The sequence below is a fragment of the Lagopus leucura genome, unplaced genomic scaffold (assembly GCF_019238085.1).
Source record: "Lagopus leucura isolate 7727_CA_CO unplaced genomic scaffold, USGS_WTPT01 Super-Scaffold_73, whole genome shotgun sequence".
Lineage (NCBI taxonomy): Eukaryota > Metazoa > Chordata > Aves > Galliformes > Phasianidae > Lagopus > Lagopus leucura.
In genome coordinates, this window is record NW_024962252.1 from 60,099,955 (window position 1) to 60,124,612 (window position 24,658).

Sequence of the window (24,658 nt, forward strand, 5' to 3'; positions counted from 1 at the left end):
TTTTTTTTTTTTTTTTTTTTTTTTTTTTTTTTTTTTTTGCTTTTTTTCCCTCCCCAGTTCTCTCCCCCATTTCCACTGGGAAGAGGGGAGCAAGCAAATGACCGTGTGGTGCTCAGCCACCTGTTGGGTCATAGAATTGATAAAGTTGGAAAAGATCACTAAGATCATCCAGTCCAACCATCAGCTTATCCCCACTATGCCCACCAATCATGTCCTTCTACACGGGTCTTGAACATCTCCAGGGATGGTGACCTCACCACCTCCTTGGCAAACTACAATAGGCATAACAGAGGGTTTCTGTTTCCTGTACAGATTTCCCTGTTGTCACTCACAAGGCTTGACTGATGTGGGCTGCATTCTCCAAACCAGAAATATGAATATCCAGAAACAGTAGCAGAGACTGTCCTAACTTATGCAAATAGGAGCAGAGGAAGCACAGTGCTCTGGAAACTGAAACACAGAAAGACAGCTGAACTCTGACATCCATGTTCTGATTTCCAGGGCATTTATTCCTCATCCAGCAATCCTCAGTCTTCTAGCTGATGTGACTGAGCCATGTAATATATAAATAATTTTTAACATTTTTAAGTTTTAGGAAAATGTTACTAGCACATTTCACATTCCCTGGGTAGCAGTGGCATCACAGAAGATGGGGCTGCATATCTGCAAGATGCTGTAGTAATTGCTGCTCAACTTTGAGTCTGACAGCACAGATTCACATCACATGTCATAATACAATCCTGAAGAAATTGTCAGGCTACTGAGCCCACTGCAAACACAATTAGGCAATGTGATAACTCCAATGGTACTTTGAGCTAAAAAAAGGATGAAATGAGAGTAAGACCTTACCACTGTGCCATGGCTAAGATTTCATGGTTTCCCACTAGCAGCATGAGAAATTAAATGAGACACAACAAGATATATATCTTTTCTTCCCCATGGCTGAAAAGCTCTCTGGGACCTCTGAGAAAACAGCATGACTGATACAGGGGCTTGAAGGTATCTACCAACTGACACTCTCAAGATAGCATATAGACCCTGCTTAGTTCTTTACCAACACAGCTCAAAATAACTTTATCAACAACAGTGGCTTAAAAGCAGCCACAACAAAGTCATGCCTTTTGTTCTGAAGTGCTGTGTGGAATCACAAGAAGGACTCTAGGGCACCTTTGAACAACTCTGGCCACAACAGGGTAACTGCTGGATATAAGAAGGGGAGCATGGGATCTCTGGAATTAAACTCTTGCTACAAACATGAGTATCATCATGGGTATTTAGCTTGAAAACATTCTTTGCTTCTCATGGTCAAGTTTATTCTGCTATAAAGGATTCACTCAAGCAGTGTAATGAACAGAGACTTCCCTTAGGGCATAAAGAGCAAGGAAGCATTACTTACGAAACTGTAACTGGTAAATCACAGCAGATGAAGGTTGCAGTGCTAATGTAGATTTTCCTATGTGCGCATCTAGCAATATAGTATGTTTGGACAGCTTCCACTACCTACTATTCTCAGCTTTCTCCTTTCCTCTCTTTCCTAAGTTGCATGACATAGAAAAAGGTGCTACTAGTTACAAAGTCCAGTTCTCTGAGAAAGACCGGAAAATCATTCTGCCATTCCACATTTGATTTGTCCACACTAATTACACAGGCAGTTACTGAAAGGGCTTTGAATGTTTATTAAAACTACATCAGAGGTGCAACACTGTTTTCCCTTCTTATATGACCTACAAGGAAATAGAAAAAGAACCCCACAGATAATTCCATTGAAGTTCAAGTTATTTAGTCCAGCAGCTTTCATCTGAATATTTTTGTAAAGAGCTGTAGGCTGGGTTTTTTTGTTGTTCTTGCCATGGCTAATTTAGTTCTCCACATGTGTTTCAAGCATTTTGCTGAAGAACCACATTGTCTATAATGACACTGATGGTGATGGAATATCAGCCCCTCTCTAATGTCCTACAGTGGCTGAGGGGAACGCTCCCAGCTTCTCACTCTTCTTGTCAAGCCAAAAGGTACATTATAGCCCATCTATTTCAGAAACACATGCCAGGAGGATTGAAATCTGCAAGTCTGTCTGCTCAATATGTACATCAAAGAGAGGCAGATCCCCTGCCAAGCAGGAAAGTTGAAGCAACGAGAACATTAGCCAGCTAAGCCACAGTTGCTAGACTTGATTGCAGACTTAGAAAAGATAAAGTACATTTTATTCACTGCAAAGTGATAGCTTCAAACAGATATTCAAAATGTATGGCTGAAATATTTTCTCCTACTCACTCTTAAAAAGATAGCATTGCCTCAGTGCTAGTGTAGCATGCTATGTTACATACCCTTTTCTTTACTCTGACAATAATGCAACTATAGACACAAGATTGGCAGCTGACTTATTTATTTGAGAAAATTCCATGCACTGAACAGAAAAGCATTATCATCACTCGGCCTTAGGGCTTTCTATCTGTTTACTCTCTCTAAAAATACGTGCACTTTCTTAAGAGAAAAACTGGTTTTGTTGTTCATTGTGAGCTTTGACTTTCCTTTGTCACAGGTTACAGCAGCAAATTTAAATAGGAGCACTTCTGAACTCAAAGGGAATATAAATGATATCAACTGAATGTTTTTCTGGATTCAGGAGCCTCAGCGACCTCAGCCCAACTGACAGCCCAAGGCTTACATTTATCTCACAGTGGTTAAAACCCTTTATATTTAACAGCACAGAACTAGAGCTTTATCAGAGAAACATACCACTGTCTTCCACTTTCCTCAGCAACAAATGTTATGGTATTTTACAAAAGACAAAGTGTTTTATCTTTGGTTGTCCTTCCTGTTGCAATCACACACAGATAACGGATCATTTTGGCTGTTCCAGAATGCCCATAGTGTTAGAATGCCGCCTTTTTTTTTTTTTTTTTTTTTTTTTTTTAAATGAACATCAGCCTGGATTGTGTGTAGGATTCATTTCATATTACAGGAGCTGTGGAAAAAGTGAGGATACCTCAACCATGCTATCTGGTTTTCCTCACTGGGGAGGAAAGATTTTTCTGTTTCAAGGTTTTTTTCCAGTAGCAGGGATTCATTAACCTCTGCAACTGCCTTTTGTGCTGGTGCCTCATCATTACAGGAGCCTGAGAGATTACTGCAGACCAGACATCCAACTTTCTGACAGCTGCAACTAGAGGAGATGAATCCCACTGTAGGTAACAGCCTCTGTTCTTTTTATTAGTCAGGGACTGTTCCAAACAAGTCTGGCACACTGTTCTTGTTAACTCTCTTGTTTTGCCCCAGACCCCAAACACAGCCAAGTCTCTTACAAGAAGTTCAGACCCTAGAACTTCAAAACCATGTTCTCACTCTTAGTAAACTGCTCCTGTGTGTATTTCACTGATCTCTTTTTTCTTACTCTTTATCACAAAAATATACGTTGTCAGGATTAACCATGCACGGCACATGCTCTCTACAGTTCTGTATTGCATTTTCATAGCTAGCATTTGTTGCCTGAACTAACTGAAAACTACTAAAAACATCAAGTGCTCAAAAACAAGCAAGTGTCAAGGAAAAGACTGTTTTCTAAGTATCCTCTTGCTGCTGGGAACTATTACATGCTCTAACAAATCAGATCCTGTAAACCTAGTCTAATTTCTAACCATTTCTTCCCCAACAGAACTTTAGCTGTTCCATTCTTTTACTATTTCTTTTCTTCACATTACTCCTGTTAACATATCTTTTTGAGAAATCACTTAGGGATGAGAAACCTGAGAAAGGTCTGCTGCTTTCAGTGCCCCTGCCCCACCTGCCTGGCACTGGGCTATGAGAGCTGTGTGAGCTTTTGCAGTACAGCATAGCCACCAGCAGACAAGGGCTCCTTGGATCGATAGTCATGGATATGCCAGGTATTGGTGCACTTACTTTTTGAAGCTGGTATTACCAGATAGCAGGTGGCATTATTTCCTAAAATGACACCGAGGCTTGTAGTTTCATTCTGGTATATTCTGTGCTTGTTAAATATTTTGAACTGCGTGCCACAGCAAGTGATAAGATTAGATGGATCTTGAGTCTCACTATTAGAAATAGCATCCACCACTCTGCCTAGGGCTGAGGTACTCTAACTGTGCTAAAGTCCTTGGTGCCCTGTCTGCCCGGATTGGGGAATTTAGTAAAGGATGTTGTGGCTCCCTTCTACTTCTACTCAATTTCTTTTCAAGGCAAAAATAATAGCAAGACAACAGGCACTCAGGTGTTGTCACAGAGAGAGGGATCATGACACAGTGATGTAAAGCTTGGGTGAAAAATAATCTGGTCCTTCACCATTATTATTGCAAGTGGATACACAGCCTGATACCAAGTGAGTCCTGTAACTCTTTATAGCACAAAACTGTTGAATTTCTGACTCTTGTTCTGTGATGCAAATCCAGAATGATTCTGTTGACCTCAGTTCTGGGGGGTCATAGTCAGCTGCTGATTTTAAATACAACTGCAGTTGTTTGACAACTTAGGGATAAATCCCATGCTGGCAGAACAGATGGGTTTACACAGAATAATGTAAATTATTTTGGTTTTGAACTGCCAATGAATGATGTAGAGCAAACCACTGTGTCCCTTTACCAGTTATTCTAATCAGGTTGCAGTAATGTTTCATGTATAAATCCAGTCCTCTATATCACAGCACTATATCATTGCTGCAATTTTGTGCATATTTTTATTTATAAATATGTGTGTACTCAAATACACAGATATATATATGGATATTTATATATGCACACAAAGACTCTTTCATACACACAAGTGTATATAATATAAACTACTCTGAGCGCTTGTGAACAAATTATGAATTGGATAGAGAATAAATGCAATTTTCTCTTCTTTTCCTTTTTTCTACGCTTCCTGTATGTGAATTTGCGAATGGACCTAAAGCATAATTTGCAGCACTGAAAGGAAATGGTTTTGATGTTTATGAATCACTACTGTCAAATTTGTACCAGTAAAATACAGTACAGTGCATATATATACACAGCAGACCTCTTCATGTTTAAAACATTCTGGAGAGCTTAACAAGTGATAACCTAAGATAAAGCTACTGTTGGGTCAAAGAATGAATTAAACAAGTGTTGCCTTTAGTCTTGACATGAAAGCATTTACAGAGCCAATGTTCTAAATCTCTACTGGCAGAATATTCAGAGGTGGCAAACGAAAGAGCACTTAAGATGCACAGGCTCTTTCAGCTATGGATTTATAATGATATTCCTGTAGAGTATTTGTAGAACACAAAACCTGACTTGGGCAGTAAGGAAGCAATACCTCAGCTGGATATGTAGGGCCTTGAGATTAGATGAGCACCTGGAATACCTTTTAGAGCTAATGAAGGCCCAAGAATAGATCACCTCCTGGGGAACCAGCAGTAACAGCAACTGACTTTGTGACCATTCCCTCCCCCTGGTTGCTTTCTTAAATTCATATTAAAGTTTTTTCTGATTACATTTTGCAGGTATACTTCATAATTATGCAAGTGACAGGCTGAAAGCTCCTAAATGGATTTCACTGGCAGAACAGTTACAGACATATTTTGCCCAAGAAACAGCTGCTCTTCTCTCCTGAACGAATCAGCACGGAGCAGTGAAGAGGAAACTTAGTCCTCTGTGCTCAGCCACTGAATTTGGCTGAGCAGTTTGCTATGCTGCTTTCATGAAGTTGACATCTGTCATCCAGAATTTGGAGACTTCTAAGAGCTGGGTGGATGCTCCTTCCCATAGAGCATTACAAACCTAATGGACAGTTATAACCTGCAGTCATTCCTCAACTGACCCTGACTCAGTCAAGTTCTCTGGTGTTGATCATACTCTGACATACTCTTGGTCTCTCAGGTTGTATTGATCCTCCATTTAACCACTTGACCCTCCAGAATGTGCTTTTAAGTAATTTGCATTCAATTTTGAAAGCCTCAGGTTCATTTAAAAAGAATCCTCTAGGAAAAGTGAGAGACTAATACCAAACATAAAGCTATGAGGACATTAAGAAGTAGGCAAAAATCAGACTTTTCTCATAATAATTTTGTCATGGAAATTTGTAGACAGAGCAATAGACTAAATTGTCCTCTATCCAATTTTTATTTAGTCATATGTTCCTCTGTTTTGAAACAGTGTTTTTTAGAAGGCTTCCAATAAGGTATGAAAGTATCTGAAATTGGAAAAAAATGGATTTTAAGAACTTAACTCCAAAATCGTTGTCAAAATCTCCCTTCCTGCCTACACTCTATCAGTGTCTTGCATCTTGTTTTCCTCTCCTTTAGTTTTGGAGATACCAAAGATTCTGTGTTTTTCTGACTATACAAAAACACCGTCAAGCTGAGCATAGAAGGTTAGAAAAGACCTCCAGCATTATAATAGTGCATCCAAACATCATCATAGCCTACTGAATCTTATCACTAAAACATATCTTTAGTGCCACATCCATGCATCTCTTAATTACCACAAAGGACAGAGATTCCACCACCTCCCTGGGCATCCCATTCCAATGCATGACAACTTTCTCCATGAGCATCTCCAATCTGATCAGAATTTAAAAGCTACACAGGTCAATATTGGTCTTAGAGTACACCTGGGGTACACAAACAGGTTCAGATAACTTCCTGAACAAAACAAGCTATACTAAACAGAGGCTCTCTCCATGGGCTTATTGTGTCTATACCGAAAGAAGAATACCAAAATTACTGGATGAGAGACAAGTAGCACAGGAGGAGGGATCAGGCAGTCAGGACACTCACCTGCAGCCTTGCGAGTTCAGGCTCTCACATGCCAACAATGACAACAGCCCTGCTACCTGTAAATAAAACAATGAATTTCACAAATCCAGCCTTTTGCATAGCTCCTTTACATTCCCAGAACTACGTGCAGTGATGCTGCATCTTATATTTGTAAATGGCTTTTAGAGTGCTTACCTGAGCAGCAGATGCTTGCCAAATGCCAGGCAGCTGCTTGTGACACTCGTTAGCACAACACGCCTAATGCCAAGGAGCTCACCTCTTGGCTGTATCAGATCACAGCTCTGCAGGGTCACACTGCTGAAAGCCTGTGTATGCAAAAACTGCATAAAAGGCTGCTGTTAATATGAATTAGAGGTTAATTCCAGAAGTCAGGAAAGCTGGTGTTTTGTCTGAAAACAAACATGATATACGTTTGTACTGGAAGTTGTAAACAAATAGGCATGCAGGGTAGGTAGCCTCAAGCTAGCAGAAATTTTTAAAAATCCTGAGACTTGTCTTCACATTATTTATAGGCTGGAGAAGATTCATTGTTTGTGAAACAACAGGCAGCCCTCGTGCTACATCTATTGACACAGTGAAACAGTCTTGGATTGAAATTTGCTTTGATATCCTGTAGAGAGTTTCTCCTATTCTGAGTTTCTTATATATACTGTGCTCACAGGGTGTGAGCTTGCCCATTCTGTCATATATGAGCATTCTCTGTGCCTTATATGTTGCATACAACACTTCACAACCAAGCTGCATGTGGTGGGAGAGAATTCTCAAGGGTATGTGGTGTATTTAAATAGCAAATTAGTAAAACATTGATTTAGTCACATGAATAAAAACAGATTTCATAAAGGCAATAGCAAAGAGTGAAATAACTTATTTACACAAAATTTGTGTGTTCTCTGCTGAGTGAATGATGCTACTTTGATAATATTAACAGAAAGCAGGGAACAAATCAAGAAAGAGCACTGAAAGAGTAATTTCTCCCCTAGGAAAACAAGACAAGACACTGTGAGAGAATACTCAGGAATCGCTACCATCAGTTATCCTCCATGGTAATGTGGGATCAGACAACAAAGACTCAGTGGGCCAAATCCCATTCCATGTAACTCCTCTGAAGTCAAAGATATTACACCAGAAATTAACACAGCCCTTACCAGACCCCAAACCGATTTTGCATTATATTTATTGTTATTTATTGAACTGCAGTAGCCCCTAGAGGCCCTCAGGAGGACTGCTTTCTTACCGTGCTCCAACAACTAACAGGAAAAAATAACAATGGGACACTTAGGCACTCACTTTGATTTCTCTTTGATTCAACACCAGCTCAGAAGTCTTCTTCCTTACTTCCTTTCAGGAGATCAGTTTCATGTCCTCTCTTTTGTATGTCCCAATGAGTGAGGTCCTCTGACACAAGGGTCTCTAAAGCCAGTGGAATTACTACTACATACAACTTGCTGTTGGCTGCATTTCCACCAGCTCATCCTCACCCATTACAAGCAATACCTCAATTACCACAGAAAAGCTATGTCCCTGCCACGTCATTGATGGACTTCAGAGCAGAAGAGGTCCAGGGGGGAAAAAAAATACCAAGTTAGCAGTACATTCAGCTGTCAGAAAAACACAAAGAGGAGCCTCAGTCTTTCCTCTCTGGGCTGGAAAGAGTGATGTCCTGTCACGTGGAGTGGTTGAGAGATTCGTAATTAAAAGTGAAGAAAAAAAATAAAAGTAGACCCGTAGGAATATCCTCTCTAAAAGGGATGTTTTAAATTTTGGAAAACTGCTTTTTCTTTAATTAGGGAAAACTCTCCTTTACTCTTTCTTTTTTTTTTCTTCTGATTTTTTTTCTTTCTTTTTTTCTTATCCCCAGCCTATGTCATTGAGTTATAACAGTGTCAGAGGAAGCATCTTAACTACATACACTTAATGGTGATATCACTGCACATATCAGAGACAGCTAAATGACAGAAGTTGACATGACAATAATGCTGAACCCTTCTGGTGAAACTAAATATAGGCCTTCCCCTTGCCTATTAAACAAACAGGAAAACAGCTCCTGGTGCAGCCAGCACTGGGTATTACATCTGGCTAATAGGCACTTTAACTTGCTCACTGCTGAATCCTAAATTAACTCGTACACTATTATAAGCAGTCTGAATGTGGCTGTTTCTTCTATGGCATCCTGAAGTGTTCTGTATTAGTAACACTTCTGTTTCATAGTAGATTTCTTTTAAGGATCCTAAATTATTTTGTAAACTTTATAAAGCTCTTGAAGGTCTTGCAAAACCAGTGAATACATTTAAATTCATCGCAATATGGTAGTTGCAGGCACCATTAGTTCTATCACTTTTCATTCTGAAGCTAGATATACTGTAGTATGTTCAAAATCCAAAGAAGTTTTGACATTCCAAAGCAATGGCACTCAGTTAATCAGGAAAGGATGTAAACAGCAAAATTGTATGCATCAAACTGACAGCAAAGGTGGTTCATATTTTCAGATAAAAATCTTCAAAACTGAAGTAACAACAAAAGTCCTAACTAATCCAATCTGTCTTAAACAATCAAGGGATCTTTGCAAGAATCATAATTTTCTCTATAATCTGAAGACTTAGTCTAAAAGACTAAGTGGTTCTATATATCTGTATCTGTATCTATCTATCTATATATCATGATTCAACCCTGATCCAAAGAGATTAAAGCTTCCTAGTCACCTACCAACATCATTTCTGCAGATTTCCTCAGTGACTTCTATTGAATGACTTTTACCATCAATGCCTACTGAGGCTGGGTAGAGCTTGTGGCTTGAGATACTCTGTTATGGCAATTCAGAACTAATTTCTTTCGCTGTGAGAAGTGGTTCTCAGTTGGAAAAGTAGAAGGCATTGTACTGGGCTTGTACTCAGTTTTCTCAGTAGCAAGCAAGATTGGTTTCTGCTCCTTAAAGATAAGTAATGAGAAGAGAGGATGAGACAAACAGGAATGAGAAGGAAAAATCATCCAGACACATCCATGGAAAAGCTAACAGAATCACAGAATCACTGAGGCTGGAAAAGGCCTCCAAGATCATATAGTCCAGCCATCTACCTGTTCATCTACCTGTAAACAATAGTTCTCACTAAACGATGCCCATTAGTACCACATCTAAATGTTATTGAGCACCTCCATGGACTGACTCCACCACCTCCCTGGGTACTCTGTTCCAGTATCAGACCACTCTTTCTGAGAAGAAATTTTTCCTAATAACCAAGCTGAATCTCCCCTGGTGCTCTTAAGGCCATTCCCTCTATCCTATCTGAGTCTCTATCCTCTAAGTCCTATCACTAGTTACACAGGAGAAGAGTCTGACCCCCACTTCATCACAACCTCCTTTCATGGAGAGCAATAAGGTCTCCTCTCAGCCTCCTCTTCTCCACTGCCTGCTCAGTGACCACATATTACATACACCATGATGAATCATGGTGCTCAACCATGAACTTGTTCTTGCTGCTGATATGATTATTTCGCGCTTCCTTGGATCTGATCTGAAGCCCATCTACACAAAGGTATGAGGTCTGTACAGGAAATGTTCATAGATTTCACTTATATACAAATTGGAACAGAATAAAAAAATAACTCTGAAGGGATGTTGTAGTAACAATTATTTTTCATGTCAGCGTGTGCAGCAGGTGTTATAAATAGTGTACCTAAAATTTTTGTCAACTCAGAAAAGATGCTTTGGATTGCTATTACTAACAGTAGTTCTGCATTGTCATGTGGATAAAACTTCATACTAAGAAGACAAATCATGCAGTTTGTGCTACACTTTGTGGAACAAAGACAAATCTAGCCTTCCTTTTAGCCCCACTACAGGCCTGCCAATTTTTTTTTGTCTTTTAGATCCAGGATGCTTGGGGTTACCTTTGTGTATGCTGTGGTCAACATAAGTTTAGCAGCAACATTCACAGCGTACTTAGCAATCTAATTAAAATAGTAAGATCCAGCATCGAATCTCTGCTGTGGTGTGCTCGTGGAGCAGTGTGAGGTATAAGCTCCTTGAAGTGACCACTTGCAGTAAGAGAGCTAATACACAAGTGCAGTGCCAAACATTAGTCTTTACAGTCAGGTTGATGGCTGCATGCTCAAAGAATGATGAAAGCTGTGAAGACCCTCCAAGCTGTGGAAAGGCACAGTATGCCTTTGTCTCCAGTAGGCTCTTCCAAGTGACAAAGTCCCTGGAAGGGAGGACTGTCATGAAGACGATTTTTTCCCTTTACATCTTTCCTCACATATTTCCTATAGACAAAAATCTGTCCTGACATGTTTTTTTCTGTATAAATTGAATATGCCTCTCCCACCCCCACTCAACATCACCACCACCACCTTAATGATTCCGATGGGCTACATACATATAGTTTTTCCGAAGACATGCTTTCATTGGAAATGGAAATTATTTTCTTCAGTGTCTGCTCAGAACTACATTTAGGCAAGTACTAAATGGATTTTTACAATCTTTCACTACCCCTAGTATTGAAGAGTGCTTAGAAAAATAACCCCAGCAGCTGATTTTGTGATCACATGATACACATGGGATCTGTATAGTTTCCAGCTCAGAGGGAATTCACAGGCCTCCAAATCTGTGCCAGAACTGATTTAGTGGGCCACTACAATGTGAACTTGAGAGCAGCACTCAGTATGTATTCAAAAATATGTGTATTATTTGGGAGTTTAAATTTTCCTTCAGCTCAGGCTGTATAGCTAGTTTGCACAACACAATTAGCAGGATTTGTTGCTGCAGTAGGAGTTTGCAGCAGTGGTTCAATCAGGACATGTGAGCCACAATCGAATCTAATTCATTTTTTCCTAACTGTATGGACTCCTCATTGCTAGTGGGAGTCAAGGATTGTAAAAATCCATTTTCTGTCATTAAAGCAAAAGCTCTGTCTATGAATATATACACAAAGCACCATTGTTGTAAAAGAAGCAGACATTTTACACTGTCACTTCTGGAAAAGAATTTGACTTCCCAGAGTGAGAGAATGTAACAGAGCACAATCATGGATTTTATTCAGGCTAGCATCTTCAGCAATAAAGTGGTGGGTGTAATCCTTAGAGAGAGGTTCTACCATTTTATTCTCAGCAGTGGAGTGGCAGAACTCTGTGTGTGGGCATGCTGTAAAATAAATTTTGAGAGTCTGTTTTGAGCTACAACAATTCTGTATTATCACTTTACACTTTTTTCTCAGCCTCCACAAATTAGGATGTTAATTTGGATGAAGGCAGAGTTTCCAAGCAGTGCATGCAGAAACGTGTTTGCGTGTTTTGGGAGCGTGCTCTGCAACTCAGATCCACCGATTCATTTCTGATTTGTTAATAGCAAAAAGATTTGTTATTCAGTTCTCAAAGACAGTGAAATGTGTCAGCCTGTTACACTCTTTAAGTTGGCTGTCAATAGGAACTTCTGTAACAGCCCATCCCTTACTAGCTAGCAAATAACTACCAAAAACTAAATGCTTGCTATCTGAGAAAAAGAAGAAAGAAAACAAGAGCAACAAATCTGAATATTGGCCTTCTCCACAGAAACTCTTTTATGCACTGGCATTTAACAAACTTTCAGAATATTGCCTTCATTCACTATACCACCATTAGCTTTGTGTTCTGGATAGCATAGTTAAATTACTGTGAATGCTACAGTTGAATCATTAAAGTTGCCTTGGTTGTTAATCCAGAGCTCACTGCCTGTTACCTTGGATTGTGTGGCTGGCTGCAGTTCACTGCTTTTAGTCCCTGTCTTCCCAGGGTACTATCTATAACCATTTGCCTAATCTGATGATACTCTCCTATTGTTCTTGCTAGTTATTAAGCAGCTCTCTTAGCTTTCCCTGTGGCTTCACAGTGACAGTACTAATGAAAAGTGTCTGGACTGGATCTGGAAAAGGGAAGCTATATTTTCATCCAAAGAGCAAGCACAGCTCAGTCTGCAGCACAGTAGGCTTTCCCACTTTGCTATGTCAAACCCTGGCTGAGATTTCAAAATGGACTAATTAATGCTAATTCTATCGCTGTCACCTATACCCAAGGAGGTAAACTGATACCACACAGCTAAAGTCATGATATCAGCTTTTCCTTGTTCCCGCCCCCCTGGCACCTTAGGATTTGAACCAGCAGCCCACAATGGAAAGAGGGGATAGCCTGCACAAATTCCTAGAACTATCTATTGTCTTTGCCATGGATTGTTTCAATGGTGTTCAAAAATATGTTGATATATCAATATGTCAATAGACAGAGCCAGCTGGGAACTGAAATTTTCATTTGCAGGCCATTCAACATTTCAATAGTTCTAGTTTCTTGTTACTCTAAGAACTACTCCTGGAAAAATCATTTCCTGCAATTGTAAATTCTTAAATAAATTAAAAAAAAAATAATAAAAAAAAAAAAAAAAGGGAAAAAAGAAAAAGAAAGAGAGAGAGAGAAAACACACAAAAATCAGTACAAGATCATTTAAAATATTTTGCTATGAACTATTTCACTTTGGTTTTATATGACATTCTGTGTTGCAATACTACATCTTTAACATGTCAAATATCATACACAAATAGTTCATAGCATTCATTTACAATACCTTAAGCAACTCCTCAAAGGAAAACAATATCTTGACTTTTCCCCATAAAAAGGTGGGAAAACAAACTTCTACAAAATACTGTGATTTACATGGAACCATAGAATCATAGAATAGTTTAGGTTGGAAGAGACCTTTAAGATTATTGAGATCCATATCCCTGCTGTGGGCAGGCCATATCCAATCTGTCCTTGAATGCCTCAAGGGAGGCCAATCCCAGGCAATCCCATTATATATTCATAACACACAAGAGAATGCACATGGACATCGGGATTTGTTTTTGTTTTCTGTTTTTTTCAGCATTCAATGTCTTCCTTAATATTGACAGATTAGCCAGGTATACCTGGAATGACTAAGGCTACTTACTCAATAGATCTGGAGTGTCTCTTCTTTCCACGTTATCTTGATTTGGCTGGTTCCTGACTGTGCTGGATATCAGGTCTCATGCCTCCTTCCCAAACACTGTTATGCAGGAACACAGATGTCACCATCCTGGTGGGCTGGCAGGGATCCTGCTGCTCCTTGGAACTTGCTGAGGAAGATTAGTACTACCCTGTAGCTTAGGAAAGCACAAGTACAGGAAGTCACGCACAGCCACCTTCTCTTTTCAAGGAATCCTAGAATGAAAAAGGTTGGAAAAGACACCTAAGATCACCTAGTCCAACCACCAGTCCATGTCAACCATGCCCACTAATTATGTCCCTCAGTGCCACATCCATTTTGTTAATGAACAATTCTGGGGATTGTGACTTTACCATCTCCCCGGGCAGCCCGTTCCAGCATCTTACCACTCTTTCTGGGAAGAAATGTTTTCTAATACCCAGACTGAACTCTACTAACACTACTTGAGGTTATTACCTCTCATCCTCTCACTGTAACCTGGGAGAAGAGGCCTTTCATTGTAGAGAGAGATAAGGTCTCCCCAGAGCCTTCTCCAGACTGAATAATCAATTGAGTTGTTAGAGGCCTTAGCTTTTCTAGATTGAAGCTACAGTTGTATTTTACAAGCTCAGAAAATGGTTTGTTTCACAGTCGCCTTACTGTCCTTCAGAGCAGTCATGGCTCTTAGCAGCATCAGGCTCTCCTATACCCCTACCAAGGAGGCAACAGGAGGTCTCCACGTTGCCCAGGATTGAGCCCAGTTCCTGGCAGAACCCTGCAGTCCCCTTGGAAATGATGACAGCAGCTATCATATAATGTGCTCAGGGCAAGGCTGAAGAAAGAGCAGCTCCATATCCCAGGAAAACCCATGTTTATGCTAAAATCATTTGCGTTTTGTAGCCCACGTATCCTGCTTGTTACTTTCATGTGCCAAAAATTCACTGTTAAAGTGGAAGAGATTTACTTGCAAAATAAATATTTTTTTAATTTGCACCTCTATACAGTGATATAAAATCCTCATTGTGTTTAAATAGTTTCATCTGTAGTTTCCATTGAGGGAAAAAAACAATAAAAAAATTTAGTGAAACTTCAGGCTGGTCTTCATTGCTTTTGTAGCTAATGATGATAATCTTTGCCATAGCTGAGAAACAAAATTTGGCAGCCTCTGTAAAAACCAGGACAGCTGCAGTGCCATGGAGGATAACTGTAGTCTATCAAAGAGCACATGCTTGCCCACACACTAATACCCCAGTTTAAGACAGGCATCCCAAAGCAGCCTATGCCAACCCAACGCTTCCCCCTCTTCCCAGCTCACCAGTGACCTCCCTCTGATGCGAGTTGATCTCGTCTCCTATTGGCAGGAACATCTGCTGGAGAAGCTTCTGTACCAAGTATGTAAGGCAAGCCAGGCTACTTTTCTTCAGAGCTGGAGCTAACAGGTAAATCAGAAAAAGCAACAACGTTAAGTCAGCAGACAGATGCATTGCCTCCAGCTACTAAGACACCATCAAAGATCTACTGCTTGACATCTGTGTCCACAGGAAGTCCTTTGCTTTACATACTGAAACAGATGCTAGGCCTTTTTGGATCTTTGACAAGAAAGAGGACCTTTATACTTGGCTGGTTCCTATGTTTTAGATGCACTTCCAGATCATCTGGTCTACAAGGCAATTTACTGCTTCATAAGAGGTGGTAGCACCAATATGTCAAGAAGCAATTTGTTTTGTCTTTCTGTGTGGGTTGATTGTCATGTGAAACCTGCCACGGTCTGTGCTCTTGGCAGAGCAACTTTCTATGCTGTCAAGTGGACAAGAGCAAGGAGAGCAATTACTTGTAAAGAGGTAGGCATAGGAATTAATCTCAGAGGAATTATCTGTTTTGTCTACACCATGGAGAAGGAGCATGGTGAAAAGTATGGCTTACAAAGTGCAATTGATTTAATGATGGACAAAATTTTCATCAGTGACAGGCAAAAGCAAATGATATTCTGAATATTAGATGCTACATGCTAAAAAGTTCATTCCCATCTGTACTTACAAACCAGCACAAAGTCCAGAAGCCATTTTTACCTCTGAAACGAACAACACAAAAAACATACCATCCACCATTAACAGGAGCACTCAGCTGGACAGAGTTTCCACTAGCTGATGCTAAGTCACATCAGAAAGGCTGACCAAGAGGTCTGCAGTGGGGTTGGAGATGGGGAGGACATTTCTTTGTCTCTTCATGTTTTGAAAGAACAGGCTGAAATTGTTGACAGAAAGAAATGGTCCTGATCTAAAAAACAAAAAACAAACAAACAAAAAAAAAAGAAAACAATTTACTATACTTTGACCTACAACCTACAACATTTTGGCTACATTTTTGTAAGAAACTTGTCACCTCAAATGTAAATTTATATTTTGGTTTTACTCTTGAAAAAGACTTTGAAAAATGCTTATAGCTTTGTTTCCTGAAGAAATAAGATTTATAGTCATGCTGCGTCCATATCGTTTTGTGTCTGCTCACATCTTCTTTTCTGAAATTTTGTATCTCTAGACTGAGCTCATCCAAATTTGACAAAGATACAGTCCTCAGAAATAAGGAAGCCTCCAAGATTTCTTGACTGTCTTTGGAAGAGCCTTGAATGGCTTGCAGAAAAAGTAAGATCCTGTTTCTGGGAAGAGGCAGCAGTGCAAGTTCTCACATTATACATCAAAGAGCTGACATGAGAAATGGACATTATAAATGTTCCAGCATTTAGAGATTTTCCATCAGAGCTCTAAACAACTATGCATTCAAACCATAGGAAAACATCCACACTAAATCTATAGCTTACAGAACTGATTTCCCCTTTTCATCATACTTTGCTTTTTATCCCTAAACACACTACCAAAATGAAAGGCACATGATGTTCTCTTTTCTCGAGCTTCCTTTCTTTCTCTATTCATAGTTTTTCAAAACTCCCCCCTGCCAAGGACAAGCTTCCAAATGGAAGAAGGAATCATGGAAATCTGCAATTGATGTAACTTTTTCAAAAGCAAGCAGTGGTTGTGAAAGCAAACTTAGAAAAAAAAAAAAAAGTCATCTTCCACTTACAGGACATCCCTTTTTCAGGCTAGAATGAAGGTAAGATTTTTAGGAGAAAGAGAATAAAAACATTTCATTCTCAAAACATAATGGTAGTGAAAAAACAAAATAAAATTAAAAGATCCATTTGAATACATAGAAATGAAAATAATTTAATATTTTTAGATTGAAAGAACTAAACTGAAATGTCCAAAAACTTTGTCATTAAATAGAAGGCAATTTATTTCTCATAAAAATGCAGAAGCATTTTCTCTAATACTTTTCCTGTGATAGGCTGCTTTCTTAATGCATATGCTTATTAGTGGCATCTGAAATATATGACTGTTGCTTTCAATCCCTGAAGGCAGCTTGATGCAAATATGCAAGTTCATAATGGCTAACGTGAATTTATATCTTAATTTTCAGCACACAAAAAGCACCTAAGTCTTACTCCATATGCAACACTTAAATAAAGTTATTGGATGTTAGCAGCTGTTTTTCCATTAACTATTTCTGGGTTAAAAAGGCAATGAGGGTTTTAATTATGCAGGTCATTTGTGGAGAGCCTTTCCAGAACCCAGTGAGGTATGTTGTGTTTATTGGAATTCTTATGTTTTCATATATCTGAATACAAGCCAATTTTTTTTCCCTGTTTTGATGACAGCTGATTCACTTCTGTGTCAATGCAAGGACTGAGATATTTATGTATTAGTTTTCCTAATTCCCATTTGTCTGCTCAGCTAGCTTCTTTTTATTTTTCTTGGGAATACTTGGTGTCTTAAAGATAAACTCAGTTTTCTGAGCCCAGCTAATGTGGGTAGCTCAGTGAGATTATTTTCCAGGAAAAAAACAAAGAGCAAAGCTCAACTGGCATGGCTTTAACAGCTACCAGGACAAGATCCATGCGAAATTTCCTCCACCGTCCCAGCTGCTCTTGCTATATGCTAAATCACAGTTTCAGGTGGATGAAATAGATGCTTCAGACTGTCTGTGACAGAACTCTGCCTTTTCTGAAAGCAAAATCTCCTTTCATAGTTTTATGCAATTGCCCAAGAATCTGAATTTCCAGAATAAAATTATAAGAAGTCTCAGAAAACAAAGGAATATGTTGTCAAAAAAAGCCATTGTCCTGAGCCGGTTGGCATGACTAAGAACTGCTTTTTAGGAAAGCAGACTATATGCCCAATGGCTATCCTTCAGGAGTCTCCCTCTCTGACATCACAAAGGTGGAGAAAAACCTGAAATTCCTGGGTGCAGGTATAAGTGGCTTTTCTGTACAGTCCAAGAGCACTTGAGCTTCACAGAGTATATTATCTAAGCTTCATTTCTGTTTGCTGCAGTGCTGACCAAACAGTGATGTCTGGTGTGCTATTTTTTCACTCACTTGTCTTCATCTGCACCTTTGTGTTGGTGCAACTTCATCCCAAATCACAGGGTTACTGGGACCCCTCAGTTCCTCCTTGTGGTCTGTATCTCTGGATTGGTGTGAGGAGGGAGCTGCATTAGCATAGAGTGACCATCTGACATTTAGGGATTCCACGGGGTAAAGCATGCTTAAACTGAACTGAGCTAGTGGATGATGGCTGAGTGGTGAATAGCTCCCAGGAGTGCATAGACCCTCATAAGCACTTTGGGAGGAGTGGTATCCCAGGGGCAGGGGTAGGCTCTGCTGAGCACCAGGTCAGAGCTCTAACAGCAGGTGAGCAGCGTGGGCTCCCCACAGCCACGGCACAGTGTGAAGTCTTTGATCTAGGGAGTGCCACTGCTGACCACCCATGCGGACGATCACAAGCTCAGATGTGTATCCCTCACACAATGACACACAGTGAATCTCTTTCAGTCATATGACAGCATTTATAACTTGTCCATTCTGAGATCAAGAAAGCCTATAAAGTTTTGCTCAGCCATGGTGAGCACTGTACTGGATATGAAGCACGTGTTTTACAGCTAGTCTAGTTTTAGGGTTATTTTTTTTTCTTCTTTTTTTAAACTGTCCATATGTTCACTAGCTCCATTTCAAGAAGATCAAGGAGCCTTCAAATGATAGTGACTCATAATTGCTGCCTATCTGTATCGGATTTGAACTGGTGACCCAGAGATGAAAAGAACCTTTCCTGATCTCATTAGCTATCTCTTGGGTCCACCAGTCCCTGAAGAATGTGATTCATTAACTGAACAGCAATTTTGCTGACTGTATTTTTTCTAGCACTTCATAACCTACATGAAGTTACAATATTTTTCCATTTCTCACTGTATGTGTGTCAGATACTTACATATCTCCAGTCCTTTTGCTAGCTAGCCTCACAGGAGTTGTGTAAATGGCATTATCAGAATTGCATCTCCCTGATTCATTATTTCCAATTTTAAAAAATAGCTGAGTTAGTGAAGACAGTATCAAAGGAGTTTTTAAATAAACATGCTTAATCTTCTGGAGATTAAAAGAGATAGTATGGGTGACATATAATGATTATTTTACCCAAAAGCCATCAGAAACACAACGTACAAGAAAAACACATCAAACAAGTAGGCACAATAGAGAGCATTTCAATGAGAAGATAATCACGTTGCAGGATTTGCTTCAACACAGTGGCCTAAATACTGTCTGATATGAAAATTAAAATGAAAGAGGAATATTAAAAAAAAGAATTATACCCCCACAGTCTATTTATGAAAAAAATGAACTGCAACTAATACCTAAACTCATTTATTTTAGGATTTATATCCATCTAAAAGACACAAAAATTAAAATAATTTAAGAAATTAGAAAAAAAACAGGTGATCAATTTCTAGCATGATGAAAATTCTCGCTGATAGGAGTAAAACAATTAAGCAATTTGTCTCTAACCAGATATGAAGAAAATTCACTGATTGTTTGATTATCTTAATATTTCCACAGAAAACGCATGCTGCTTAGAAAAAAAACAAGACTTACCACTGTAGAAATTCATGGGAAACAGTGTAAATTCAATTCTGTAGAAAAGGAATTCATTTAATAAATAACAAATCCTCCTGCTATTCATTCTGGTTGCAAAGGGATGACTGAGGCAGAATTATGCCCAATTTTCATACACTGTGATGGGCTATTAGATGTACAGATGCTATTAAGTTCTGTCCAGATCTTCTGTTGGTGTAACTGACATAAATCAACTGAAGTTAATTGAGCTATGCAGATTTACCCAGGTAGCTTGGCAAAAATCACATATTCATTTGCAGCATGCCTGAGAAGACATGAGATAGGTATTTAAGTCGTATTGTGTTCTTTGAAGTCAGAAACCCGATTAACTCTTTCCAGCAGGTGCAGCCTCTTTGTGACTAATGGCTTTTCTACTGACTAAATATTTGGACTCAGACTCCATAGGGCCCAAATTTCCTGCTAGCTTTTCACTGAGAGAAGATTACATTTCTACTGTGTAATTATTCTGTTAATTAAGTTTTCACACATTTCAGTCATGTGCACTGTGGCATTTCATCTGCCCTAAATCATCATACAGATACAAAAAAGCCAAAGCAGGAAAGATATCAGAAATGCTACCGGGTATATGCTTTTACTAAAAACATTGGGTCATGCATCTTGCCACTTGGTTGTCCACAGAGCGCTCTGTCTAGCACATAGCTGAATTTCAAAAAGACACAATATTTTCCAAATAGCCAAAGCCAGAAGTTCAGAAGACCCACAGATCACACACAGTACTTGGAAATAGAAGAGCTTTGCTTGACCTCTCTAGAAGACTGAGCTGAAATTGCCTGCCACCCTTGAAGCGTTTTTCCAAAGATAGCTTCAAGCAAAACATCATTGCTTTCTTTCCCTTTCCATTCCAAATTTAAACCCATCCGTCTAATTTCATTTGCTTATTTGGCACCACAATAAAAGCATCTCTTTAGGTAGGAGGCTCCAGCACAGGTTTCCTATTAGTCTATGAGACATAAATGCTACATTCACAACAGCTTCAGGAGAGGGGAAGTAAGACTTTTCCTAAAAGCTTCACACCTCCCTTTTGCTTGGAGCTATGGTGTCCCCTATAGTCAATGGCACATATTGACACTGAGCAAGTGTTGGCTCAGGGTCTCAAACACCCACTCTTCCCAGTGAGCAGTCAGGTGAGAATTAAAGGAGAACACAGAACCTCATAACTTTTGGATGTTACTTGTTTTGATCCCCAGTATGTCCAGAAAACATGAACTTGCAGACTTAAAAAATGCTTCTTGCAAGTGATAGAGTACCAGGCCTTTGGTGCTCTCAAGCTAAATGATTCTTGATGGCTAGTGTCTTGCTTTGCTAGTAACCAGAGGAAAGTGTTATCTATATAAACTAGACAGAGGAATCTGGTCCTTAAATTTAGTGGCAGAATTTCATTTTCATGTTGTTCTGTAGCAATATAGAACAAATAGTACTTCTAAGTAGTAGTAAAATACATCAGATTCTCGTTGGCATGAAAAAAAAGGATACCAGCTGTTCAATATTCAAACACGACAGTCACATATTTGCATTGACATGAATGAGAAAGATTTCTCAGTCATTTCAGTGGAGCTCGGATGAAAGAAATAGATCTAAAGGCTCTTCTTCTACTGCTATTTTTTTTTTTTTTTTTTTTTTTTTTAACATTGCCTGCAAGGTACTTTTCTGCCTTCTCTTTTTTCAGCTTATCAATATGTATTTCAGAAGTTTTTACTTTTACGTTTAACACATCTTTTCCAAAAAGGAGCATGATCAGTTTCTAAGGATGTTACTTAGAAGTACAGGGGTACATCTACAAGAAAGAAAAAGACATCTACAGTCTGGGAGAAAAGCTTTCAGAAACACATGGGAAGTGACTGATCTCCCCATGGCAAGCCAATTCCCAGCACCTTGCAGGTTATAACCAGCATGTACTTACTGTAGGTAGTCTTTTCTGGGTGCCATGCAGTGGTCTGGATTAGAATGAGTCTTTATTACCAGTGCTGAAGACAAGCCCAGTGTTGTATAATATTACTATCCTACTCAAAATAATAGCCCCGAGTTCTGCTTTTCCGTTCAGAAAGCACTTTAGTTCATTTATCTCACCTTTTAATCAGGCATTATTTCTCTTGTGACAAAAGCTTAACCTAAGGGAAAATCTGAGTACAATCTGAGGAAAAGAATCCTACCTGGCTTTAGTCAAAGAAGAGTTTTTTTCTTCTTGATTTGAGGCAAGAGGCAGTTTGATCTTAATAATATTGTGCTGTAACCTCCACTCAAATTAGGAAGCTCAGAATTCTTCCACTTCTTTTTCTGCAGGTCTTCACTAGGTAGTTCAGGTTTGGAATATATTAGCAATCTGCTCAAAAACATGAAGCTAAGAATAAAAAAAGAGGTGATTAAGGTTACATTCATGTGAGTGCACTACTCTCTAAGATAGTAAGAAATCAAATAATTATACAGTTCCAGGATAAAATATAGTAGTGTCTCCCCTGAGAATCTTCAGTTCATCTCCTGGTCCTTATTTCTAATTAATCCTTCAATCCTTTTGTAGGTTAATACTATTACAATGGGGATAAACCCTCTGTAGTGTTAAGCCAATTGGATTTGCAGAATTTGCTTTTCTTTGCTATGACCAGCAGGGGTCTGAGGAAACTTCCACACTCTTAAACCCTACTTACTATTGTCATCAGCAGAAGACACACTCGAACACCTTTATTTGACTATACAGAGAGTAAAGAAAGGAAATCAGCTCAGTTCTATATTTCCTCAAATGAACATTACATAAATCAACGTTTGAAACCAACTGTCCTAACATACACACATCTTTAAATTGTACTAGGACTATACAAAATGCATACTGGCAGCCTGTCCTGAAAGGCATACAGTATTCTTGCAAAAAGTTAATGTTACATTTCTAACCAAACGCAAACATAAAGAAGTACTGTTTTCCCTTAATACCAGTTAAAGACTTCCCTATACAGATAAATAGTTGGGACCTGGTGTACTTATCTCTCTATCAGAGATGATCTGTATATTTAACATTGGGTCCCCTGCTCCCTTTTCTCTCATTTTTCAGTTTCTGCTCCTTCCAGTCTTTCAGTGTCACACCAAGAGTCTCAGTGGGGAACAGTAACTGTTAATATTTCCACTAGTTTCCAATGTTTTCAGCAACATGGCTGAAGCATTTCAGGTTTCCACCCACTATCTGATGTTCAAAACTTCCTGGATCATGTCCTTCAATCTTTAGATAACAGCTTGCAGCTGAGTATGCACCCCCTGTTGAATCCACGTCTACCAACAAGAGACAGAAGTAGAAGTAGTGGTGGAATTGTGTTTCCCAAAAAGAGACTAATACTGTAGCTGCACTTTACAGAAGTCTTGGGGAGTCTGACAGCAAGCACTCAGCAGGAGGCATTATGCACTTATTCTCCTTTTCACACAATCTCAAGGTTTCTAAATGTATGCTTTTGTTTTGGTGTTGAGAATCTGTTTGCTTTTGTTTTTAATTTGAAATAACAGCAGAATGAGACTGGCTACACTTAGTCCTGAATTAGTTATGGAATATAAATACTGAAATTTCAGGAAAAAAAAAGAGACATTTTAAAAGGTCTTTTATTAAATTTGTATCCTCACTATCCTCTATTAGTTTGTCCATGTCTTCCACAGTTCATTTTTCTATTTGCAAAATGGTCTGTAGTTCAGTGAAGGAATTAAGAGGTAAAAACCTTCATCTGTGCAATTCTACATTCAAAATGTGTAACTGCAGAGTAGAAGCCTAAAATGAAAGTGCTTATTAATAACATTTTTTATTCATAGAGCAGTAAGGAAAGGCTTCATTTGTTCATCCATTGATAGTCTTTTCCTTTCTAATTATTTTTTCTAAAAGGAAGTTTAATGCCATCTTTGGATTTCAGCAGGTTTCAAGTTAAAAAGAAAACAAAACATTTTCAGCTTCAAGTAGGTTTTCTGTGGCATTTCTGATATTTTCCTTATCATTTTATCTCTTTTTTAATAAACTACTTGGTATCTACTAACCTGTATCGAGAAAAGCTAAATTTTATGGGGGCCAGCAGGGCTTATGCCTCTTCTCCTAGGGGGCCATCTATTGTCAGGACATCTCCCCAGTCTGGGAACTCAGAAGCCTGGCACCTGGCCTTACCAAGAGGAGCTCAGATCCTACTCAGGGCATCTTCCTCTCGTGATGCTCCTTCTCACTCTGTCTCCATGAGAACATTCATGGTTTATACTTCAAAATCCCCGGTGGAGACACACTGCCTCAATACTGATAGCACGGATATTCTGACCTGAGGCAAAACCGTTCCAAATTTGTGACGCTTTCACAATGAGATGGAAGTTTATAAATTCAGTGAAATCTATGTAAAAATAGGAATGCAACCTTCTGCAAGAATACAGCAGGAACATGCCTTGCCTACCCAAATCTGATCTGACTGTGTGCAAAACTGTCCTGTAGATGTTGTTCAGTAGGATGCAAAAGTCATATGTCAGATGATGTAAGTCATACACTTCTGGACCCACTGAAAATACATGCAACACAGATGGTATCAAATTCAAATATTTCCATGATCCTTGGTCCTAACCTAGTGTATGAAAGAAGACTTTAGCAGAAAGAGAGGACTGCAACCCAAAGCAGAACATTCTGGCTGTATACAAAAAGATGTTACTGTACAGTAACATTGGAGAAGTTAATCAACATTAATTAATTTGTCTTTGCAGTATTTCAAGTATAGCTTTAATTTTTCAATGGAATTGACATTAGTTTACGCATTATTACTGGTAATCTCTACTCAGATTAGGGACAAAATTTCTAGTAGTTGGATTTGTTGCATGCTAATTAACACTAGCCCCCAGCACAAAAGATATTATTTCCATCTTAAAAGGAAACAAACACATGTAAATAGTAAAGTGGTTGACTGGCATAAGAGAAAATTGCACTATTTTA